At 34.7% G+C, this 24,485-nt stretch overlaps 1 long non-coding RNA gene across 1 annotated transcript in view; it reads right to left on the bottom strand.

Moving 5' to 3' along the window:
- Positions 1-10,807: 10,807 nt before the first annotated feature.
- LOC116569119 overlaps positions 10,808-24,485 on the bottom strand; it is a 72,757-nt gene continuing 59,079 nt past the window's right edge. Inside the window, exons 2-3 of the long non-coding RNA XR_004276856.1 lie at positions 14,703-14,851; positions 10,808-10,871 (exon numbers count right to left, since the gene is read on the bottom strand). This is a non-coding gene — a long non-coding RNA (uncharacterized LOC116569119). The remainder of the gene's footprint in view (positions 10,872-14,702; positions 14,852-24,485) is intronic.

A 24,485-nucleotide genomic window follows, 5' to 3' on the forward strand; every position in this document is an offset into this window, starting at 1 on the left:
TACAGTAAATCTATGGACTATGCCAGTTATAAAATGAAAATTAATTCAAGTTCCCTTTAAGTGAGACAATAGAAAAAAGGCCTACAGATCTGGTTATTTTTAATGTGAAAGTTCAAATATTTAAGAAATTCATTTCAGTGTTCAGAAACCATGTAGAGATTGATTAAACCAGATCCATGCACGCAACAAGTTCCTTTCTCACTCATTTATTCTTCCATCCAAAGTTGTTTAATTGTACATACATACATGTCAAAATATTAAACAACTGAGTTATTGAACCACTATCTTGACAAGGATGTCTGTTCTTCAGAAGGGATAGCCAAACAATAAAAAAAGACTACTACCACCAAAAGCTAGCTCACTGGGGGTGCTGGATGGCTCAGTCAATTAAGGGCCTGACTCTTGATTTCAGCTCAGGTCATGATCTCAGGATCATAAGATCGTGCTTCATGTTGGGTTCCATGCTGATCAGGGGGTCTGCTTGAGATTCTCTCTCTCTCTGTCCATCCCCCTACTTGTGCTTCTCTCTCTCTCTCTCTCTATCTCTCTCTCAAAAAAGGAAAATCTTTTAAAAAAATTAAAAAATAAAAGCTAGCTGATTAAAATGTCAGAATACTCTCTCACTCTCTTTCTCTCTTTCTCTCTCACATACACACACACACACACACACACACACCCTTATCCATGTGAAGCTGAAGCCCATATAGGAGGTCAACAACCAGTAAGGTAGCAAGGAGGATCCTTCTTTGAATTCAGAATTTGGTATCTAAATTTATATCCCTTAACAACTCTCTTTGTACACAGGGATTTTGAAGGATGCCAGAGAAAGTTACCGGCAGTTTCATTTAAACTTTAAAATTAACAGTCTCATAATGTTTTGTTATAAAAAATGGAAACTTCTCATGCTGCTTCTCTAAACCTCAAAACCTTCCTGGCACCAAAAATCTCACCTGAGCTTTAAGAATGTCTTGGACTACAGTCTTTTAACTTGAAATAAAGATCAAGATTCCTAAAATCATGAATTAGGAATCTCATTCCAGTGTGCAACCACTCAATGTAATCATCGCATTCACTTTAATCTAACATTTCTTCATGCAGAGGAGTGTTTTCAATTATTCTATTGGAGAAACTTATATACTTTGTATACTTATATAAAAGGCAACTTTTGGTGTTTTTACATGACTCCAAATTCAAAATTTCAAAAACTCAGAAACTCCATAATTAGTAATGTAATGTATTTGTATTTGGTTGTTTCAGGTATTTTAATGCTTTAACCATAGTAGCACCAATAATAGCAGACACAGGAAAGAATAAAAACAGTTTCAACAAATCTGATCCATTCAATATCTGAATGAAATACATCCAGGAGAAATTTTCAAGGTTAACAGAATAAAAGGGTGTATTTACTTGCTCATTCATTTGTTCTACAAATAAACATTTAATTTAAGTGGAAGACTACTATGTGTCTGGCATTGTGCCAAGTGCTAGGGATTAAATTGTGAACCCAAAATAAAGCTCCTGTTCTCATGGAGCTAAGAGTCTATTCAAGGTGATGCAGTGACAGAGATTTGTCAAATAATCATACTAATGAAAATATAATTACAAACTCAGATAAGTCATATAAATATAAAAAGTCATTTAAAATAAAAATTAAATAAAAATATAAATAAAAAAATATAAATATAAGTAAAATATAAATATAAAATAAAAAGTACTCTCTGAAATCTTGTAATGAAGAAAGTTAATCTACATAGTGGGGTGAGGAGTGGTGGGGAATCAAGAATATTACACAGAGCCATTGGTCAGGGAGGTCCAAGGATGAGACCATATTTAGCTGAGAACCACAGAAACTCCTAAGAATTCAGGAGAAGAAAACTTCACAGAGACATTCTTACAACTTAAGAATGACAAGTCCTCAACAGAAAAATAACCCATTCCTATGAAGAATCAAACTGTGATGAAGAGTTAGCAGGGGCAACACAAGAAACTTTGCTCCCCTCATATCTGGATATGATCACATTTGAAAAATACCTTAGAGCAACATCTAGACTGCTGTTTAAAAAAAAAAAAATAGGCACCTTAGCATAGTCACATTGACACATAAAATTAACCATCAGAATGAAAAAAATTAAGAGATGTGAAAGATAAAATGAGAAAATGCTACCTATGTCTGAATGGTGTTTTAGAAGGAGAGACAGAGACTAGGAATGAGTCAATATCCACATAAATACTGCCTGAAAGTTTGTCACAATTAAAAGAAAACCACAAGATTTTACATTAAAGGACACACGAATTCAGAGCAAGAAAATAAAATTAAATCAACAAGTAGCCAGTTGTTGTGAAACTGAAGAACATAAAAAATAAAATAAAGTAATCAAAGGTTTCAGAAGAAAAGACATATCACCTAATAAGGAAAGGTAATCAGAATGAGACTAGACTATTTATTAGCATCAAAAGCTACACAAGGTAATGGAAAGATATCTTCAAAAAGCTCAGGAGAAATGAGTGAACAAACTGACTTGTATACCCAGCTAAATGATTGGTTAAGAAAAAGGTAAAATAAAGGATTTTTTGTCCCCCAAGACAAAGCCTGAGAACTTTTTCAATCTGTGAACTTTGCTGAAATAAATTTTAAATTATGGATTTTGGTACAAAAAAAAATTCTGAAGAAAGAACTATAATGCAAGGCAATTCTCCCCCCCCCCCCGAATTTTAAATATTTTGGTAAAACTAAGCTTCAATTGCAAAAGAAAATGAACAGAAAGAAAAAAAAATACCTTGTTATTAAAGAAAGGCAGAACTTAACAAATTAGTTAAGTTAGTTAGACAACTAACATAAAAGAATGAAGGATGTGATAGAAGTTAAACTGTTCTAATCTATTTGAGAGGTCCAAGATATTCTTTAATGCTTGATTTTGTGTCATGAGAAGATACTAAAAATAAAAGGACAACTTCTATATGTAGTGAAATTGGCAGAAATTTCTAAACTAGTAAAGGAATAAAAAGAGAATTAAAAAACTTGAGCAGAAAAGCTAAGTGAAAAAAGCATATAAAACAGAAAAACAAAATAAGGTGATGGAAGTAAGTCCATATATAACATAAAAATCACAAAAATCTTATTGGATTTGTTTAATCTATCTTTGCCTCATGAAAATATCTCAGCATCAAAATAGAAAGACAGAAAGAAAAAGATAGTAAAAGATACACTGAAAATTACTAAACAAGGAAAGCTAGTGTTGTTAAATTTATTTCAAATAAAATAAATGCTAAGCTAGACTCCAGCCCCTTGAATTATCTTGAGTAGCCATATTTATATTCATTTGAAGAGAACTAGTAACTGCACTTACTGTCAACTTCTGAGTACTCTGAGAGGGTCTCAAAAAACTTTAAGAACTGTTTCTTGGGAAATATCGTTCTGTTTCTAAATTTTTTTTTTATACCAAAATATACCCAGGCAGAGAATTGTTCTGAGACAGAATGACACATTTGGTTGTCTTCTCAGCCTTTTAAAACCTCCTTTTTTGGCTTGTAGGACTTGGTCCTGACTGTCTGGTTTAGAAAACTGAAATAATTTTAAAAATTTATAATTAAAAACAAAAATTATACCACATCCAGGTTCTTGTATACTATGAGAGAATTATATGTGTCCGAGACATTTGGATTAATGTCTGGTTGATAGGCTTAGCGACTGAGCAATGAGGGACTTCTGACTATACTTCATGTTACCTACCACCAGATAGCACATTGCCTAAATGCAAAGAATAAGTGTCTCAGACCTATCAAAGAAGTAACCATAAGAAGACAAGTGGTTTAATAGACAGAAAGGTGATGATAGATAAATGATGATAGATAGATAGATAGATAGCAATATTTTACCTGTCAATTGAATAAATATGAGTGGAAATGTTAGTTATCTACTTAGAGTTAAAATCAGCTATAATAATAATAAAAATTTAGTCTAATTAAAAGAGATTAGACTGGTGTATGTAGGCCTTAGACTCTTTGCTCTTCTACAAGTGTAATTTTTGGATGAGTCATTTGACCACTCTAAACTTACATGTACTATACGATGAAGAACTAGGTGATTTCTAAGATATTTTCCAGTGCTACAATTCCATCCCATCATTTGTGGCAGTATATGAGAGAAAATACAATTAAACTGCCTCAGGCATCTTGTGAAATTTATACTTTCTTTTAGAATTCAGATTTTATTTATTGTTTTATGAAGACGATTATGATTTTTAGAAACTCCAGATAATTGGCAACCACAGACTAGGTTAGTCTCATCCATGGTTGAATTTGTAAGCTCTTATTTTATCTCTTAATGCCAAAGACCTCTAGAAGTCTGCCTGAAGATGAGCTCTGGTGAGCAGTTTGGCAGGGGCTTAGTGTTAGATCAAAGTCCTACCCTAGTTCTTGTGGGCTCTTGGAATGCCCTGAGGCTGTCCCTATTCTCAAAGGTTGCACCCTGACCTGTGTTTCTAGGGCTCGGATTTTATACAGTTATCTAGGCTCTGCAATGTGCTCGCCTCTGTCATTTCTAGCACTTCTACTTTTACTCCAAGTCCTGACCTGGACAAGTCACTTGATTTCACTGAATCTCTGACTCCTCATCTGTAAATCAGAAATAATAGAACTTGCTTTTCATAGTTATATGAGAATTAAAAGAGATAATATATGTAAAGCACCTAATACACAGGCAAAGGTGGACATATACTTTATAAATTTAAATTTCTTAAATGTTGGAGAAAATAATATTCAGAGATAACACAAAACTCAGATGACACAATCCCAGACAAGGCTGATTAGAAGTTCAGAAGGTGAATACCTAGCAATGCCAGTAGGGCTACTCAACTAACTCTCAGAGGAACTCAGAAATGAAAGGGACAAGAAAAATTTGTTGGTGTAATCTTTCAAAATAGAATGAAGTAAGGCTTAAAAAGAAAACTAGGGAGTAAAATATTCAGCTGAACATTTGAAAAAGACAAAGAGGCATAAGGGAGCCTGGAAGGCTCAGTCAGTTAAGCAGCTGCCTGTGGCTCAGGTCATATCTCAGGGTCCTGGGATCAAGCCTCACATTGGGCTCCCTACTGAGTGGGAAGCCAGCTTGTCCCTCTTCCCACACCCGACCCTGCTCATGCTCTCTCACTTTCTCTCTCAAATAAATAAATAAGTAATAAAATCTTTTAAAAAAAAGACAAAAACAAAGTAAATTAGATGAAGATCAATATTAGTTATCAGTGTGATGAAGCTGACTGGTAGATTGTTACCTTAGACCCTATTAGCAGAAGTAGATTCTACAAGGGAGGTCTAGTCCTATTCCTTGGCTCAGGTCACATCTCAAGAAAACTATTTTATTTGGTTCCAAATGCAAACACTATCAAAAGATTACTGTTGTCATATCTTGGGACACAGATACCCATAACCTGAATGAATGGGAGGTAGGGGCTTCAAAGGAAATAGGCTAATTGTGGGTGTGAGAAAGTCCACTTGGTGGTCATGGTTTACTATTTGAAGGTCCCCGACAAGATCAATAGTCAAGACTGTAAAGTGAATTAAGATTGTCAGATAAAATATAGGACACCTAGTCAAATTTGAATTTCTGAACTAAAAATTACTTGTTTATCCAAAGTTCAAATTTAACTGGAAATCCTGTATTTTTCTCTGCTAACTCTGGTAAACCTATGGATATGACATAAGAAAATGGGTATTCAACAGACAGAAATACGATGACAAGGATTTCAGGGGTTAAAAATCATATTAATTAGTGCAATACTGTAGCAAAATAGCAATCTGTCAGTATTTAGCTGATAACAATGTATTTTATTATTGACTACTGTCAGAATTTATAAAATTAAAAATCATTGACATTTAATATACTTTAAGTACTAAAACTTTTGAACATGAGGAAAGTTTGCTTGCTTCACTAACTCTTCAGCTTACTGTACCTAGGGTCTCTTCCAGCTGGGTTACAGAGCACAGTTGTTGAGCTCCAGCTACTTCCCACCCTCTTGAACTCCCTTGAAGAGAAAGAGCCCTTGGGCCCATTGTATAGGGGCAGCCATCACTCTCTGTCACCTACTCAGCTGCCTTTCTGACAGCCTGTCCAGCTGGAACCTTACCACTTCCCTTTCCTAGAGAAGATTAGAGGGACCTCAGAGGTTTACACCTGGCAATTGCCAGTTGAGTGGAAAAGAGGGAATGAGGTGCTTTGAGATTAAGATGCCAGTGTTGAAATAAATGTAGGGAGGCAGGGCAGGGATTGAGAGATTGTACCAAACCACAAAAAGTGAATGAAACTGCTAACTGATGTCTGAAATGAAGATTTATGACAGCATAAGTGAGCATTACAATATTATAAATGTATGGACTCCAGACCATCCCTCTGGCATGGATATCAGAGTACCAAAAACAGACAGACATTCGGTATTCAAAACTTTGAGAGTAAAGTATAAGACACCAGCAATAGCACCCAAGCTCTAATGGTGAGAAATTATACAACTAAAGATAAGTGTGAGTACATAGATACCTACACATATCAATTATAGGCATAATAGGCAAGATTCTTCAGATAAATAGAACCAATCTCTATGTAACGAGATTTGCTATAAGGAATTTGCTCTCAATGATTATACAGGCTAGGAAGTCCAAAATTTGTAATCATGGCCAGCAGGTTTGTGACACAGAGGAACCAATGGTGTGAATACAGTCTGAAGGCTGGCAGCCTGGAGACCAAGGATAATCAGTGGTACAGTTCTAGTCCAAAGGTCAGCAGGAAGAGACCCAGGAGAGTTGATGGTGCAGGTGAAGACAAGAGACAATCTTCTGGAGAATTCCCTCTTGCATAGAGAAACTAGTCTTCTAGTGGGCCTTCAACGGATTGAATGAGGCCCAGCCACATTCAAGAGGACAGTGTGCTTACTTAAAGCAATTTAAATGTTAATCCCATCCAAATACCTCTTCCAAGTTGACACATCAACCATCACAGTAGGTGCATGCCACATTTTGTTCATCCACTCATCTGTGGGACTGACATTTGTGTTACTTTCACCTTTTGGCTACTGTGAATACTACTACTATGAACATGGGTGTACAAATACTTGTTTGGGTCCCTGCTTTCAATTATTTTGGATATAAACACAGAAGTGGATTTGCTGGATTATATGGTAAATCTGTTTAATTTTTTGAGGAACTGCACTACTGTTTTCCATAGCAACTACACCAATTTACATTCCCACCAGCAGGATACAAGGTTTCCAATTTCTCCACATCTTCATCAGTGCTTGTTATTTTATGCCCCCCCCCTTTTTAATAATAGCATCTTTCACAAGACTATCTTACTATGTTTTTGATTCTCATTTTCCCAATGTTAGTGATGTTTAATATCTTTTTTTGTGCTTATTATCCATTTGTGTATCTTCTTTGGGGAAAAGTCTATTCAAGCTCTGTCCATGTTAAAACTTTTTTTTGGTCCATGCATGTTAAAACATTTTTTCTTTTTCAGCCTTAGTTCCTTATATATTCTGAATATTAATCCCTTATCAGATATATGATTTAAAATGTTTTCTCCTGTTTTGTGTATGGATTTCTTGTTCTCTTGTTAGTGTTCTTCGAAGCCCAAAAAGTTTTTACTTTTGATGAAGTCCACATCTTACCTAGTTTTTCTTTTGTCACCCATGCTTTGGTATTTTACCCAAAAAATGTCTGAAAGCTTCCCCCTTATGCTTTCCACTTCTCAGAGTTTTATATTTTGGAGCCTTATGTTTATCTTTGATCCACTTTGAGTTAATTTTTGTATATGGTATAAGTTAAAGGTTCAAGCTCATTCTTTTGTATGTGGATAGGATATCCAGTATTCCCAGCACCATTTTTTGAAAAAAGACTCATTTTTCCCAGGGTTGGGTTTTTAGGAAGAAAAGTACCAAAGAAAATTAATCTGAGGTTAAGTTGAACAAATTTGCAATGGATAAAATATCCCACTTTTCAATTATATTGAAAACTAACTTAGTGTTAATCACTTTCCTCAGTCAAAACCAATCACATATATAGTTTAAATTAGTGCCAATTTTATACTGAATATTATATTCCCGTCTTGTTCTAAAATAACCATATGTAACATTGTGTATGTTTTCCTAAATTAGTGTTGCTATTTTATACTCAAGTGAATACTCCTGCTCCTTTTGTGACTTTTCAGATGGGCATATTTTTTTTAGCTTATTTTTTTCCATTAATCTTTTTTTCTACCAAATCCATTCTTTTACTCTCTCAAGGTCAGTTAGAATAGTTTTCTCATTTAACTGGCATGTACTGAAATTCCTACCTTTAGATTATCCACACAAATGAAATAATGGGTTATACTTCCTCTCAAGAGCAGTAAGGAAGATGCTAAAGATCATTACCTTAGGAGATAGATAATTCCAATAAATGATGGATGTACAAAAGCTCTCTAATGCTGATGGTATCTAGTTCTGGCAAAAGCTGATTAAAGCCACTGGTCAAAAGTTAAACTTGCCCCAGATGGAAGGACTGGAGAGGTGTGGAGTCCTTAAGATTAATTAAATTTATTCCCTAGACATTTGTATCTCAATTTCACTTTAGGATATGGAGTTTACCTAGTCTTCCTCATCTCCCAGCTAGTTGTATTACCAGTTTACTGCTCAGACACTGGAATGATTGTGTTTGCTCCCATAACTTTATTCTCATTGAACAAAATGATTTACCATATTGTTAAAAACAAGAGTCCCATCATGGTTAAGAAAATGAATGATATTACAGGTGTTTTGCTTTTACTATGCTTATTGGTGCTAGTGTATTTGAAATGAAAGTAAAAAAAAGAAAGACCTAAAATTGTGCACACTATTTCAGGTGGTTAGTTTTTTAAAAACACATCCACTAAGTTTTCATGACCTGAGTCAATCTTCAGAAATCTTCAAAGTGCATTTCAGTACAACCCCCTATATTTATGATTTCAGAGTATCATACGTTAAACAGTTAATAAAGTGTACATTTAGCCAAGAAGTCTGTGGAGCAAATTAGTGTGTGAATCTAACTCTGCAATTAAATGAAAAGTTCAGCAGTTAGAAATGGGGCTAAGTTCATCTATTCTAGTTTTTAAAAATCTATGTAATACAGAGAGCAACTTAAAATTATACAATGCAGGGGTGCCTGGGTGGCTCAGTGGGTTAAGCCGCTGCCTTCGGCTCAGGTCATGATCTCAGGGTCCTGGGATCAAGGCCCACATCAGGCTCTCTGCTCAGCAGGGAGCCTGCTTCCCTTCCTCTCTCTCTGCCTGCCTCTCTGTCTACTTGTGATTTCTCTCTGTCAAATAAATAAATAAAATCTTAAAAAAAATTATACAATGCAAATCAGAGTTGAAATTTGTATGTCGAACTCTTCAAGGATGAAGATTGAAATATATTTTGGGGGTAGGAATGACAATATTTACAAAATTTCTATTACAAAGAGAAATCAGCAAATAAGAAATCATATGTGAGTGTAGTGTATTTAGAAATCAGCATTACTATATGCCAAGCAAATGTTTAGAAACCTCAAAACTTTTCTTTTAAATTTGATTTTAAAACAACAACAAAAAAGCCAAAATATTACTCTAAAATTTTAGGCAACATGAAAACTCAATGTGCACATATTTAAGACTCTGAAGTGTGCTGCAGCTCTTCTGGGATCATGAAACAGTAGCAAATAAATCAGATATATAGCTACATTAATTCAGGTTGTAGTGATTAACAGATAAAGTACATGAATATTAGGTTATAAAATTATTGGCACAAACATTAAAATATTTCAATGGTTAGATTGGGGTACAGGCTAATATGAAATTGGTAGTAATGAGTTCAGAATTAGCTTTATCATGAGAAAGCTATATGTACTAGAAAGGAAATATAATATAATAAAACAGTGGCACAGGGACTCCCTGACATAATAAATCACTTGAAGTGAAATCTGATAGGCACAGTGAGCATTTATTATAAAAGGCTTGTATACAGAGGTAAAGAGGGAAGCATACTCCAATGGTTTGCTAAATAAATAATAATTGAATAACATGGGAAAACAAAATGGAAATGAATGCAATCTTGCATTTGATTCCAGTATACCTAAGTTTGTTATTTCCATTGAAATGTTGAAATACTCACACATTTTAAGTGTATATTAACAATTGAAGTAGAGATAAGAGCAATGAATAGGGATTTAAAAAAGCAGAGAAATCAGCATGAATTCTTAATATCTGGCTATCCCAGTAAATAGGTATTATTAAAAGCAATAAACCTAAGGGCACCTGGGTGGCTCAGTTGGTTAAGCATCCAACTCTTGGTTTTGGCTTAAGCCATGATCTTAGGATGGTGAGATCTAGCCCTGCTTTGGGCTCCAGGCTGGGCATGGAGCCTGCTTAAGATTCCCTCTGCCGTTCCCTACCACCTTGCCTCTCACTCCAAAACTAAACAAATAAACAAACTCCCCTCTTTGTCTTTTTTTTTTTTTTTTCTTCCGTCACTTCTTTCTCTTAAATCTTAACTCCTGCATGCAGTGGCATTTGGAAACTGATTCTCATGTTTTGGTTAATCTCTCTTAACTGGGTCTTTGACCTGAACTAATATTACAGTTAAAAACCAAGCAGAAAGTAACCCATTTGCTTTTAGATCCTGACACTGTACAATGTGGAATAGTCTTAAGGTGACAGGAATTGAAAAACATCCGTGAGAGACAAGTAACATTTACTGTTTAGCTCCAGTTTTTTGGTTACCCATTCCAATGCGGACTGGCAGCTTAGCAGTGTTACGTAAGAACTTACCTACATTAAACTTTAGTTAGCAGTCTGAAGTCAGCATGCAGATGCTTCTGATTGGCTCAAAAACCTAAACAAGAATAAGAAAGGAAAATAGAATAAATCCTCAAGATTCCAAATTTCTTTTTTTCCTCTTTCATCCCCAAATTAGTCTAGTTCACAGCCTAAAGATCACAACTGAAAACATCTTGGGTTTCAAGTCTGAGGTATGAAAGAAAAACACAAAGTAAAAACTTCCCTTGTTATACTAAGTTCATATAAGCCAAATAAAATTAGACAATAATACCGGATAATCATGGACAATACTGTCACTGTGTAATTTTGCACAAATTTTGTCCTGTGAAGTACATCCTGAATTTTTCTGTGACAATAATTTTTTTAAAGCAATGATTTTCAAAGTTCAAGAAAAATCTTAACATCATGTAGATCTGTTTAAAATATTTCTTTCTTTCTTTCCTGGTTTCACTGATTTTTATCAACAAGTCAATTTCAACAGACTTATTTTTCACAGAAATACCTTAGTAGCTTGTTTTTATAATCCAACTAGTCAGTTTTCATGTACACATACATTGTAAAGAACTAACCCTTGCCTCTATGTCAAAATCTATGACAAATTAATAAAAAGACTTATTTATTCTTCAAATAGGAAATTTTATCTATATTCAATAGGGCAAACTGATTATCAAAACAATAAATTTGATGCACTTATAATTTCAACTATTCATATATTAAAACATGGAAACATTTAGACCTTTATTTTAAAAGCTGACTAAGACAGGTGCGTGCATAATTTTTTAAAGGAATATTAATTTAAAAAACTTCTTTCATTTGTTGTAGAAATTGAAACTTAATACTTGTAATGAAAAACACTACTCAATAATGCCAGATGAAATTTTAGCATAAATTGTAATATTTTTTATTTTGCTATTATGTCCTGGTGCTATCATCATGAATCATACATTCTTGAATTACAATTTGCTTTTAAGGAGGAATACAAACGCTCTGAAAAATTACAATGCATGTGTTATGATGAATTCTGTCCTCTAGAGGGCAGTGCAGTACAAACTCAGAGGACACAAAGCAAAAATTAAAAAAAAAAAACAAACCCCAAACCTTAAATGTTAACCAGTATCATTTTATTCTAGTGGTAGGGACAACATAGCAACATTCTTACCATATGCTATAATGCCAAAACTTCTGGGTGTAGGAGAGAAAGTATTGCCAGTTGTCCAATTATTTTGACCATGTGTCAATACAAATTCTTTAATGGAGATTGCTTTAAAAAATAAATTTATTGACTAAATTGATCTTCTGTTGTTTGGATACAGGTCAGTAGATTTTATTTAAGAAGACAGTTGACATAAATGGTTCTGGACTCGGCAAGACTTCGTTTCAGGTTGTATGAGCTCCTTAAAAAAAAATTCTTCCTCTATATTCCCCCACACAATAGGAAGTACACACTTGATTTTATGAACTTATTTTTTTCCTACTTATGGCTCTCCAAAATCCTTTTCAAAACTAAAAGTTAAACCTACTTATGGCAAATTATAAAAGCAATTATAGTTTTTATACCCTCAAGGACAGTTCTTGCAAAACTCCTAAAGCCTTTGTACTCCTGTTGGGTACTATTTAACAAATGCTGAGTAATATTAAACTTTAAACTCTAGCCAACCAAGGTAAGGACATTACCCAAGCTCTAATATCATGCTAAAGAATTAAAATACTTGCCAGATGCCTTATATACACTAACTTTTTTAATCCTTAAAACAGTCCCGGGATTTGGTACTAGTACTTCCCCATTTTATAGGTGAGGGAAATGAATCATAAAATTAAGCAACATGGTTGGTGTTTCATAGTTATTTCGCAGGAGAATTAGAAAGGAAATCCTGATCTTTCTAATGCCAAGCAGCTTTTTGTTTGTATGTTTAGTTGACACACAATGTTACATTAGTTTCAGGTGTACAAAATAGTGATTCAACTTCTCTGTATATTACACTTTGTTTACCACAAGTGCAGCATACAATGGTATTACAATATCATTGGCTAATAGTCCCTGTGCTGTGCCTTTTATTCCAGTACTTACTCATTCCATAATTGGAAACCTGTACCTCCCACTCTTTCACCCATTTTGCCTATCCCCACCCTCTTCCCTCTGGCAACCTAGTTCGTTCCCCGTATTCATAAGACTGAATCTCCATTTTGTTAGTTTATTCATTTGTTTTGCTTTTTAGATTCCACATATGAGTGAAATCATATGGTATCTCTTTTTCCCAGCTTGCCTTATTTCACTTAGAATAATACCATCTAGGTTTATCCATGTTATCACAAATGGCAAGATCTTATCCTTTTTTTGGATGGTTACATGATAGTCCATTGTGTGTGTGTGTGTGTGTGTGTGTGTGTGTGTGTGTGTGTGTGTGTGTATTTTATCCATTCATCTATTCATGGATACTTAGAATGCTCCAAATCTTGGCTATTGTAAATACATGGGGCTCCTTGCTCAGTGGGGAGTCTGCTTCTCCCTCTGCCTGCCAAACCCCCTGCTTGCGCTTGCTTTCTCTATGACAAATAAATAAACAAAATCTTAAAAACAAAACAAAACAAACAAACAAAAAACAGTGGTTCTCAAAGTACCATCCCAGATCACAGCATCCTGGGAACTCATTAGAAAGACAGTTTCTCAGGCCCCATCTCAACACCAAGAAAACAAAAAGGACTCTAACCCACAAGAAAATCTTACCAATGGAGAAGGCATCAACTTAGATCTGCATAACAACCTTACTTTTGTTTATATAAATTTCCAGGTTACCCATAACTGAGCTTCCTTGCCTTCTCCCAACTAGGTTGGTTACCCATAACTGGGCTTCCTAGCCCTCTCCCAACTACTCCTCTTCCCCCAAAGTTTTTCTTTTTTGTCTTTAGCTGAAGATAGTATTTAAGATGATGTATCACCAAAATTTACCTATTTTTCCCTGAGTATCTCCCATGTGTACATGCTCATTTTTCTATTGTCAAACTATCTTTCATTACAGGGGTCTAAACCAAGAACTCAGAAGGGTAAAGGGGAAATTATTTTCCCTCTCCACACTAGAATTGTCAAAGACTGAGGGTAGAATAGTGGGTGCCAGAACCTGGGGGCGGGGAGAAGGGGGACTGTTATTCAATAGGTATAAAATTTCAGTAATGCAAGATGATTATATTGTAGAGATCTTTTCATTGTATCTATAGGTAACAATACCGTATTGTACACTTAAAATTTTGTTAAATGGGCAGATCTCATGTTAAGTATTCTTTTGCAATATATATATATGTGTGTATATATATATTTATATATATATATATAAAATCATAATTTATGCAGTTTGTACCTTGCTTGAATTTTGATTCAAATTAGCTAACTGTGAGAAGATAATTTTGAGATAACCAGGAAAGATTGGAAGAGACTGAATATTAAATAATAAGAAATTATTACTGTGATAATGATGTTATTGTTCTATTTTTTTTTTTTTAAATCTTTACCTGTTAAAGATTCATAGTGAAGTACTTATAAATGAAATGACAGTATGGTGGGATCTGGCTTAAAATACTCTGTTCAAATAATAAGTAAAGATGAAGTAAGGATGTTGATCATTTTTGAGGCTGAGTGAGAGGTATGTGACTTTTACCATTATCTATTTTTGAATATATTCAAAAATTTCCATAATTGAAGATTAAAACAAATTAATAAATAAAGGACCCCCTCTTTGCCAGAACTTTGTAAATATTGCAGACTTATTGAAGAACGATAGGTATGAAATTCATCAACAAAGTATTTTCAGTATATCATAACATATCATTCTTAATGTCTGTGAATTCAAGTAATAGGAAGGTGCAGATAATTCAAAACTTAAACTAGACTTACCTTTGTTCACAAGGCAATGGAAATGAGCAAAATACATGGAGATGGCTTTAGTAACATTTCATTCCAAGCCACATGATTTGAGAATCTTGAGAAAGACTGTTAAGTTCAAAGTTAGAAGCCATTATTACCATAAGCAGCCTACTTCTTCTCTGAAGAAGAAAAAGAAAAGAAAGAGGAGGAAGAGGAAAAAAGAAAAAAAAGCTGGCATTACAAAGTTACCTGTTCATGTCTCAAGCTGTTTACCTGGCTGTTTGCAGTGCTTGGCAGAAAAGTATATGGATATTCCCACCATGGCCTGAGAATCAGGCTATCCACCTGGTGTTAGTGACCCCTGGTTATTTGTCTTCTGTAGCTAATTTTTTTTAGCTCACATCAACTTAGGACTTGGACAGTCTGGGTATCCAGCCTCACTGTCTCAGCCATCTAGCCCCTTATGGAGACATCCCTTCCATGTCCTAGGCCAAACTCTGGTGTGTTCTTCCCAATTCAGAACTGAGAGTACAAAAGGCTGATTTGCATGTTACCCAGAAATTACTTAGCCAGGACATTTAATATGTTTACAGATCTGCTTCAGTATTTTCCTTACATCAGCCTGACTTGAAAGAGCCGAAACTAATTCTAACCATGCAAAATTTGTTTTTATAATTGTTACTGTTTCTGTTTGCTTGACAGTTGCTTTCTTGGTGGGATGAACACTAATGGGTATTGTCCAAGATACTGTTATTTTAAATCTAATTCTATGCTTTACTAAGTTTTATTAAAATAAATACCCATGTGCACTGCTTCTATGAATTTGACTACTATAGATATGTCATAGCCATGGAATCATGTAGTATTTAATCTTCTGTTGCTGATTCATTTTACTTAACATAATATCCTTCAAGATCATCCATGCTGTAGCAAATAGCAGGATTTATTTCTGTTTTAAGTCTGCATAATGTTACATTCCATGTATACACCACATTCTTTTTCCATTCCTTTGTTGATGGATGCATGGTTTGTTTCCATAAATGGCTACCCGTGACTATGCTGCGGTAAACATGGGAATGCAGACATCTCTTAGAGATGGGAGTAAAGGAAGTTGTTCAATGAGAATGAATTTTCGGTTGTGGTAGATGAACAACTTTTAGAGATCTCTGTACAATATAGTGACTATAGTTACCTATATAATATTAAATACTTCAAAATTAATTAAGGGAGTAGATCTCATGTTAAGTATTCCTACCATTTAAAAAAGAAACAAGTGAAACAATCTTTGGAACATGTTGGATTATGTTTATTAATTTGATTATATTAATATCATGGGTCTTTGTATATGTCCAAACTCATCAAAGTCTGCATGTTAAATGTGTGCAGTTTTTTAATACATCAATATACCTCAATAAAGCTGTTTTTAGAAATGGCTGCTCTAAAAAATAAAATAAAATAAAATAAAATAAAATAAAATAAAATAAAATAAAATAAAATAAAAATGAAATAATTCATGGGCTTATTTCTTTGCCAGTGGTACCACACAGAGTACCTCATATATGCCAAAGTTGGTACTAGGTGAATGGAAATAAAAAGATCATTAAGACATGACCTCTCCTTTGAGAAGTTTACAGTTCATCTTGGGATCAGGTTGATGGTGGGACATGGTAGAACACAGCCATGTTAATGTTGGGGAAGAAAAATTTTATTCTCCCCTTCAATGTTCTCACTGGTCAAAGAAATCAATTGGTATGAAACAGATTAACAGGGAAAAGGAAATTTAATTACATGTGCATGGAGGTCCAATAATAAAATTGAGACCCAAGAAATGACCAAGGCATGCAGTTTTTACACATATTAAAGAAAATAAATCTGTGAAAAACTGACAAAATAAATACATGTTTTGGAGCTTCAATTAGTAAAGAATTCTAAACAGAATTTGGACTGGCATAGTAAATCAGTAAAAGTCACAAGATCTGTTTATATAGGTTTTTATATTTTAATTTTATTTCTATATTGTTATTTGGCTCTTTATATAGGCTTCTTTGGCCTTGAATTCCCTATCTCAGATGATAAGGATGACTCTCTACCTCCTGGTACGGGGTGGGTACTTTTCACATGTGAGGTTCATTTCCTGCTTTCTGCAGACAAAGGAGGGTCAAAGTGTCCATTTTGCATTGGCTATTTCTTAAGTAATCTTAATTCAAAATAATCAATATGCCAAAGTGGCATATTTTGGGGCTGCTTGCCCTGAGCCCCAGCATAAACAAATAACTGTAGGGGAATACAGTAAGTATGTTCCAGGAATAGTGCAGATAATAAACAAACCAACAAATAACACTTAGAAATATCGGTGTATTACAAGTGCCCTATGACCTTTGGCAAATGAGGTAAAGAGAACAAATGCCCCAAAGTTTCAGAATGCATACATTATTCCCATAAATACATGTGAATAAAAAGTTATAGCTGCAATGTATAACATGGTAACCACTGGCCATTTGTGGCTATTTACACTTTAACTAATTAAAATTACAGTAAATAAAAAAGATCAGTTTCTTATTGGCACTAGCGATATTTGAAGTGCTTAATAGCTATATGTGTTTATTGGTTACTGTATTGAATAGTACATGGCATCACCATCATTGCACAAAGTTCTGTTGGACAGCACTAATTTATAGTGTGAAGACTGTTAATAGTCCCTCTTAGACTCTAACGTGCATAAGAATTACCTGAGTGTCTTGTTTAAATGTTAATTTTGATTAAGAAGGTCTGGAGTGGGACCTGAGATCCTGTATTGCTAACGGGCTCTTGGATGACACTGATGATCTGTAGACCATTTGAGTAGCAAGGGTCTATACTATTACATTAACCCTAACAAAAATGTAATGTGTCAAAGGGACTTTGTCAAACCTCCTTTGCTCTGAAGCAGTATATCTTTAATGGAGACAAAAAAAGATGATTACTATGCGCTTAATAGAAAGAATTTTTCATCTAAAATATTGGAGGTTGTATTCTACAACTCAGTTATACACATAATAAGGTCTACAAGTCCCTACATTTAAAAAAAACTTCAGTTCTGAAACAAAGTGTAACAAAAATTTCTGTGCTTTAACTATGCACAATCCATATCCTTCCGCCTCTGATTTTTGGCATTTGTTAATCTATTAAAAGATCAAATAGTCTCAAATAATTTTAAATTTAATTAAATTGAAATTTATTTATCCATTAGAAAATTTGAATACATTTAACTACTGCTCTAATAATGCCACCTGCAGTCTTCTCTTTTGATTATTTCATTTTTTTCCTTGAGATACATATATTTTTATTTAAATTCAATTAATTAATATATAATGTATCATTAGTTTCAGAGGTAGAGGTCAGTGAATCATTTATCTTATATAATACCCAGTGCTCTTTATGTCACGTGCCCTCCTTCATGTCCATCACCCAGTTACCCCATTTCCCCACTCCCCTCTCCTCCAGCAGCCCTGTTTCTTTCCTAGGATTAAAAGTCTGTTATGGGTTGTCTCCCTCTCTCAACAAAAAAAGATTTTGTCTTCTTTAATTTCTTCCTCTCTTCCTCTGTGATCCTCTGTTTTGTTTCTTAAGTTCCACATTGAGTAAAATCACATGATAATTATCTTTCTCTGATTGATTTATTTCACTTAGCATAATATCCTCTAGTTCTATCCCTGTCAGTGCATGACAAGATTTCATTTTTTCCATGGTTGAGTATTCCATGGAATGAATATAAATATATATATATATACATATATATATATATATAATCTCCTCAACTCTTCTTTATCCATTCATGAGTCAATAGGTATCTGGGATTTTTCCATAGTTTGGCTGTTGTGAACATTGCTGCTATAAACCCTGGGATGTAGGTGCCCCTTCAGATCACCACATTTTTATCTTTGGGGTAAATACCCAGTAGTTCAACTGGGTCTTGGGTAGTTCTATTTTCTAATTTTTGAGGAAACTCCATCCATACTGTTTTCCAGAGTGTCTGTACCAGGTTGCACTCCCACCAACAGTCTAACAGAGTTCCCCTTTCTCTGTATCTCCACCAGCATTTGTTGTTTCTTGACTTGTTAATTTTAGCCATTCTGGCTGGTGTGAAGTGGTGTCTCATTGTGGTTTTTAATTGTATTTCCCTGATGCCCATTGATAGTTGAGCATTTTTCATGTGTCTGTTGGATACTTGTATGTGTCCTTTTTTTTTTTTTTAAGATTTTTATTTATTTATTTGACAGAGATCACAAGTAGGCAGAGAGATAGGCAGAGAGAGAGAGTGGGGAAGCAGGGTCGCCGCTAAGCAGAAACCCTGATGCAGGGCTTGATCCCAGGACCCTGGAATCATGACCTGAGCCGAAGACAGAGGCTTTAACCCACTGAGCCACCCACCCAGTTGCCCCTTGTATGTGTTCTTTAAAGAAATGTCTGTTCATATCTTCTGCCCATTCCTTGACTGGAGTATTTGTTCTTTGGGTGTTGATTTTGATAAGTTCTTTATAGATTTTGGATATTAGCCATTTCTCTGATAAGACATTTGCAAATATCTTTTCCCATTCTGTTGGTTGTCTTATGGGTTTTTGTTTTGTTTTGTTTTTGGTGTGTGTGTGTGTGTGTGTGTGTGTGTGTGTGTGTGTTTTGTCTTATAGTTTTGTTGACTCTTTCCTTTGATGTGCAAAAGCTTTTTTATGTTGATGAAGCCCCAGTAGTTCATTTTTGCTTTTGTTTCCATTGCCTTTGGAAATTGTGTCTAGCCAGAAGTTGCAGCCAAGGTCAAGGAGATTGCTGCCTGTGTTCTCCTCAAGGATTTTGATGGATTCCTGTCTCACATTTACATCTTTCATCATTTTGAGTCTATTTTTGTGTGTGGTGTAAGGGAATGGCCCAGTTTTATTCTTCTACATGGTGCTGTCCACTTTTCCCCACACCAATTGTTGAAAAGACTGTCTTTTTTCTGTTGGATATTCTTTCCTGCTTTGTCGAAGATTAGTTGACCATAGAGTTGAGAGTTCATTGCTGAGTTCTGTATTCTGTTCCATTGATCTATGTGTCTGTTTTTGTGCCAGTACCATATTGTCTTGATGATTACAGCTTTGTAATAGAGCTTGAAGTCCAGAACTGTGACGGTTTTCTTTTTCAACATTCCTCTGGCTATTCAGGATCTTTTTTGGCACACACATTTTAGGATTATTTGTTCCAGCTCTGTGAAAAATGTTGATGGTATTTTGCCAGAGATCACATTGAACGTACAGATTGTTCTAGGTAGCATAGACATTTTAACAATATCTGTTCTTCCAACCCATGTGCATGGAACATTTTTCCATTTCTTTGTGTCTTCCTCAGTTTCTTTCATGAGTGTTCTATAGTTTTCTGAGTACAGATCATTTGGTTATTTGGTTAAGTTCCTTTCTAGAAATCTTATGGTTTTGGATGCAATTGTAAATTGGATCAACTCCTTAATTTCTATTTTTTCTGTCTCATTGTTAGTGTATAGAAATACAACTGATTTTTGTGCATTGATTTTATATCCTGTCACATTGCTGAATTCCTATATGAGCTCTAGCAATTTTGGGGTAGAGTCTTAGAGGTTTTCCACCTACAGAAGCATGTCATCTTCAAAGAGTGAGAGTTTGACTTCTTCTTTGCCAATTTGGGTGCCTTTAATTTCTCTTTGTTGTCTGATTGATGAGGCTAGGACTTCTAGTACTATGTTGATCAACAGTAGTGATAGTGGACATCCCTGCCATGTTCCTGGTCTTAGGGGAGAAGATCTCAGTTTTTTCCCATTGAGAATGATATTCTCAAAAGCCATGGGCTCTTGGTATATGGCTTTTATGATATTTAGACATGTACCCTCTGTCCCTACACTATGAAGAGTTTTAGCCAAGAAAGGATGCTATACTTTATCAAATGCTTTTTCTTCATTTATTGAGAAGATCATATGGTTCTTGACCTCTATTTTATTAATGAAGTGTATTACATTGACTGGTTTGCAGATGTTGAACCACCCTTGGAGCCCAGGAATAAATCCCACTGGTTGTGGTGAATAATCCTTTTAATGTCCTGTTGGATCTATTGGCTAGTATCTTGGTGAGAACTTTTGCATCCATGTTCATCAGGGATATTGGTTTGTAATTCCCATTTTTTGGTGGGGTCTTTTTCTGGGTTTGGGATCAAGGTAATGCTGGCCTCATAGAAAGAGTTTGGAAGTTTTCCTTCCATTTCTATTTTTTGAAACAGCTTCAGAAGAATAGGTATTAATTCTTCTTTAAATGGTTGGTAGAATCGCACTGGGAAGCCACCTGGCCCTGGACTCTTGTTTGTTGGGAGACTTTTGATTACTGCTTCAATTACCTGGCTGGCTATGTTTCTGTTCAGGTTTTCTATTTTTTCCTGTTTCAGTTTTGGTAGTTTATGTCTCTGGGAATGCATCCATTTCTTCCAGATTTTCAAATTTGTTGGCATATAGTTGCTTGTTATATGTTCTTATAATTGCATTTCTTCAATGTTGGTTGTGATCACTCCTCTTTCATTCATGATTTTATTTATTTGGGACCTTTCTCTTTTCTTTCTGATAAGTCTGGCCAGGGGCTTATCAAGCTTATTAACTTTTTCAAAGAATAAGCTTCTAGTGTTGTTGATTGTTATACTGTCCTTTTGGTTTCTATTTCATTGATTTCTGCTCTAATCTTTATAAATTCCCTTCTCCTGCTGGGTGTAGGCTTTATCTACTGTTCTTTATCCAGCTCCTTTGGGTGTAAGGTTAGGTTGTGTATCTGAGACCTTTCTTGTTTCTTGAGAAAGTCTTGTATTGCTATATGCTTCCCTCTTAGGACTGCCTTAGCTACTTCCCAAAGGTTTTTAACAGTTGTATTTCATTTTCATTTGTTTCCATGCATTTTAAATTCTTCTTTAATTTCCTGGTTGACCCACTCATTCTTCAGGAGGATGCCCTTTAGCCTCCATACATTTGAGTTCTTTCCAATTTCCTTCTTGTAATTGAGTTCAAGTTTCAAAGCATTGTGGTCTGAAAATATGCAGGGAATGATACCAATCTTTTGGTACCAGTTGAGATCTGATTTGTTAACCAGTATGCGATATATTCTGGAGAAAGTTCCATGTGCACTCGAGAAGAATCTGTATCCTTTGCTTTAGCATGGAATGCCGTCAATATATCTTTGAAATCCATCTGGTCCAATGGGTCTTTCAAAGCCCTTATTTCTTTGTTGATCTTCTGCTTAGTTGATCTGTCCATTGCAGTGAGTGGGGTGTCAAAGTCCCTTACTATTATTGTATTATTATCAATGTGTTTCTTTAATTTTGTTATTAATTGGTTTATATAATTGGCTGCTCTCATGTTAGGGGCATAAATATTTACAATTGTTAGATATTTTTGTTGGATAGACCCTTTAATTATGACATAGTGTCCTTCTTCATTGCTTTATTACAGTCTTTGATTTGTAATCAAATTTGTCTGATACAAGGATTCCTACCCCAGCTTTCTTTTGATGTCCACTAGCATGATAAATTGTTTTCCACCCCATCACTTTCAATCTCGAGGTGTATTTGGGTCTAAAATGAGTCTCTTGCAGACACCATATCAACAGGTCTTGCTTTTTTATCCAATCTGATACCCTGTGTCTTTTGATTGGGACATTTAGCTCATTTAGATTCAAAGTAACTATTAAAAGATCTGAATTTAATGCCATTATATTACCTGTAAAGTCATTTTTTTTCTGTATATTGTCTCTGTTCCTTTCTGGTCTATATTACTTTTGGGATTTCTCTTCACTTAAAGGATCCTCTTTAACATTTCTTACAGGACTGGTTTAGCAATCACAAATTCCTGTTGTTTCTGTTTGTCCTGGAAGCTTTTTTCTCTCCTATTTTGAATGACATCCTTGCCAGATAAAGTCTTTTTGGCTGAACACTGAATATTTCAGGCCAGCTCTTTCTGGCCTGCCAGGTCTCTGTGGATAGATCTGCTGCCAGTCTAATGTTTCTACCCTTGTAGGTTACATAACTCCCCACCCCGCCAACCCCCCAGTTGCTTCCAGGATTTTCTCTTTGTCTCTCAGATTTTCCAGTTTCACTATTATATGTTGAGGTGTTGACCTATTTCTATTGATTTTGAGGGAGTTTCCCTGTGCCTCCTGGACTTGAATGCTGGTTTCCTTCTTCAGATTAGGGAAGTTCTCCACTATAATTTGCTCAAATATGCCTTCTGCTCCCCTCTCTCTTTCTTCTTCAGGGATCCTAATTTTTCTAGTATTTTGCTTGATGGTTTCACTTTTCTCATGAATTCTCTCCCATCATGATCCAGTAGTCATTTATCTCTGTTTTTCTCAGCTTTTTAATTCTTTATCATTTTGTCTTCTATATCACTAATTCTCTCTTCTACCTCATTTATCCTAATAGAGCCTCCATTTTCTATTGCATCTCATTAATAGTCTCTTTTATTTCAGCTTGATTAGTTTTGTTCTTTTATTTTCCCAAAAAGGGATTCTCTAGTGTCTTCTATGCTTTTTCAAGCTGAGCTAGTATCTTTATAATCGTTATTCTGAACTCTAGTCCTGACATCTTTCTATGTCTGTACTGATTAGATCCCTGGCAGTCAGTAGTGCTTCTTGTTCTCTGTTTTGAAGTCTAGTCATTCTTACAGAAAGTGGTTAACTTTCTATTAGTAGAATTGAGCTATACTGTTCTTGGATCTCTTGGTGAGTATGTAGGTGTTCAGAATGATTTGATAGCTATCTAGCTGAATTTCTGAGACCAGATGAAACTAAGATCAACTTCTCCACCATCTTGGACAAATCAAATTGATTACTTCCTTTCAAAGCTTTGCTTTTCTTAGTTTATTTGTTGTTGTTGTTGTTATTATTGTAAGTATAGTGGATCTCATAAAAATAATTTAAGCTTAAAAATAGGGGATTCATTCTTGTTCCAAAAAAATAGGGCTGTAATTATTATTAAGGAGAACATGAAAAGTGAAAATAGCTCTTATTCCTTAGTACTAACAGAATGTATGCCACTTCCTTTCTTGTTCCCATTTACTGTCTCATTAAATTCAACTAGGAAGTAGCATTCTAATGTCAATTCAAAGCATCCATCCCTAAAACAGATCAGATATAATTTCAGTTATCTATTCAGTATTTCAGTACTGATATATCTCTCTGGAAAATTCTTAATTACATTTTGATGTTGCACACTGTTTATCAGTAGGGCTTCTAATCCAGTGCAAAAACAAACACACCCCAAACACCAAAAAACAACACACCAATGTAAAATAAAGCAAAATAAACAAAAATGGGATTCTTTTCATTCTCCTTTTACTTTGAAAGTATGTAGACTTTTAACTGCTCCATAATTTTTTAGAGACATTCCAGTTTCCTCAAATTGGGCTTTAATGACATTACATTATTAATTTAAAAAGCCCATATAATAATATATACCTAAGGAAAGTATTTACTAACCATTGAATCACAGGGAACTTATAGAGTCATATTATATATTTCCCATCTCTACTGAACTTATCCAGATTAAAAAGCTACCACAAGCAGGGGTTTTGTTTCCTACTAATATGCTTAAAAGATGATCCATTTCCAATTGCTAACTGGCTACTTAGAATCTTTCCAGTCCTATAATTTACTAATTTGGATGAATACTATGAAAAAGAAAGAGGGTGTTAACAGGAATAGAGCTCATTATGGCTAGATGGGAGAAGATTAACATCAAGCTTTTAATGAGAGAAGAAATGCTTGGGATGGTATGGAGAGCCTCGCTGTTATTTGTTTT

The sequence above is a fragment of the Mustela erminea genome, chromosome 11 (assembly GCF_009829155.1).
Source record: "Mustela erminea isolate mMusErm1 chromosome 11, mMusErm1.Pri, whole genome shotgun sequence".
Classification (NCBI taxonomy): Eukaryota; Metazoa; Chordata; class Mammalia; order Carnivora; family Mustelidae; genus Mustela; species Mustela erminea.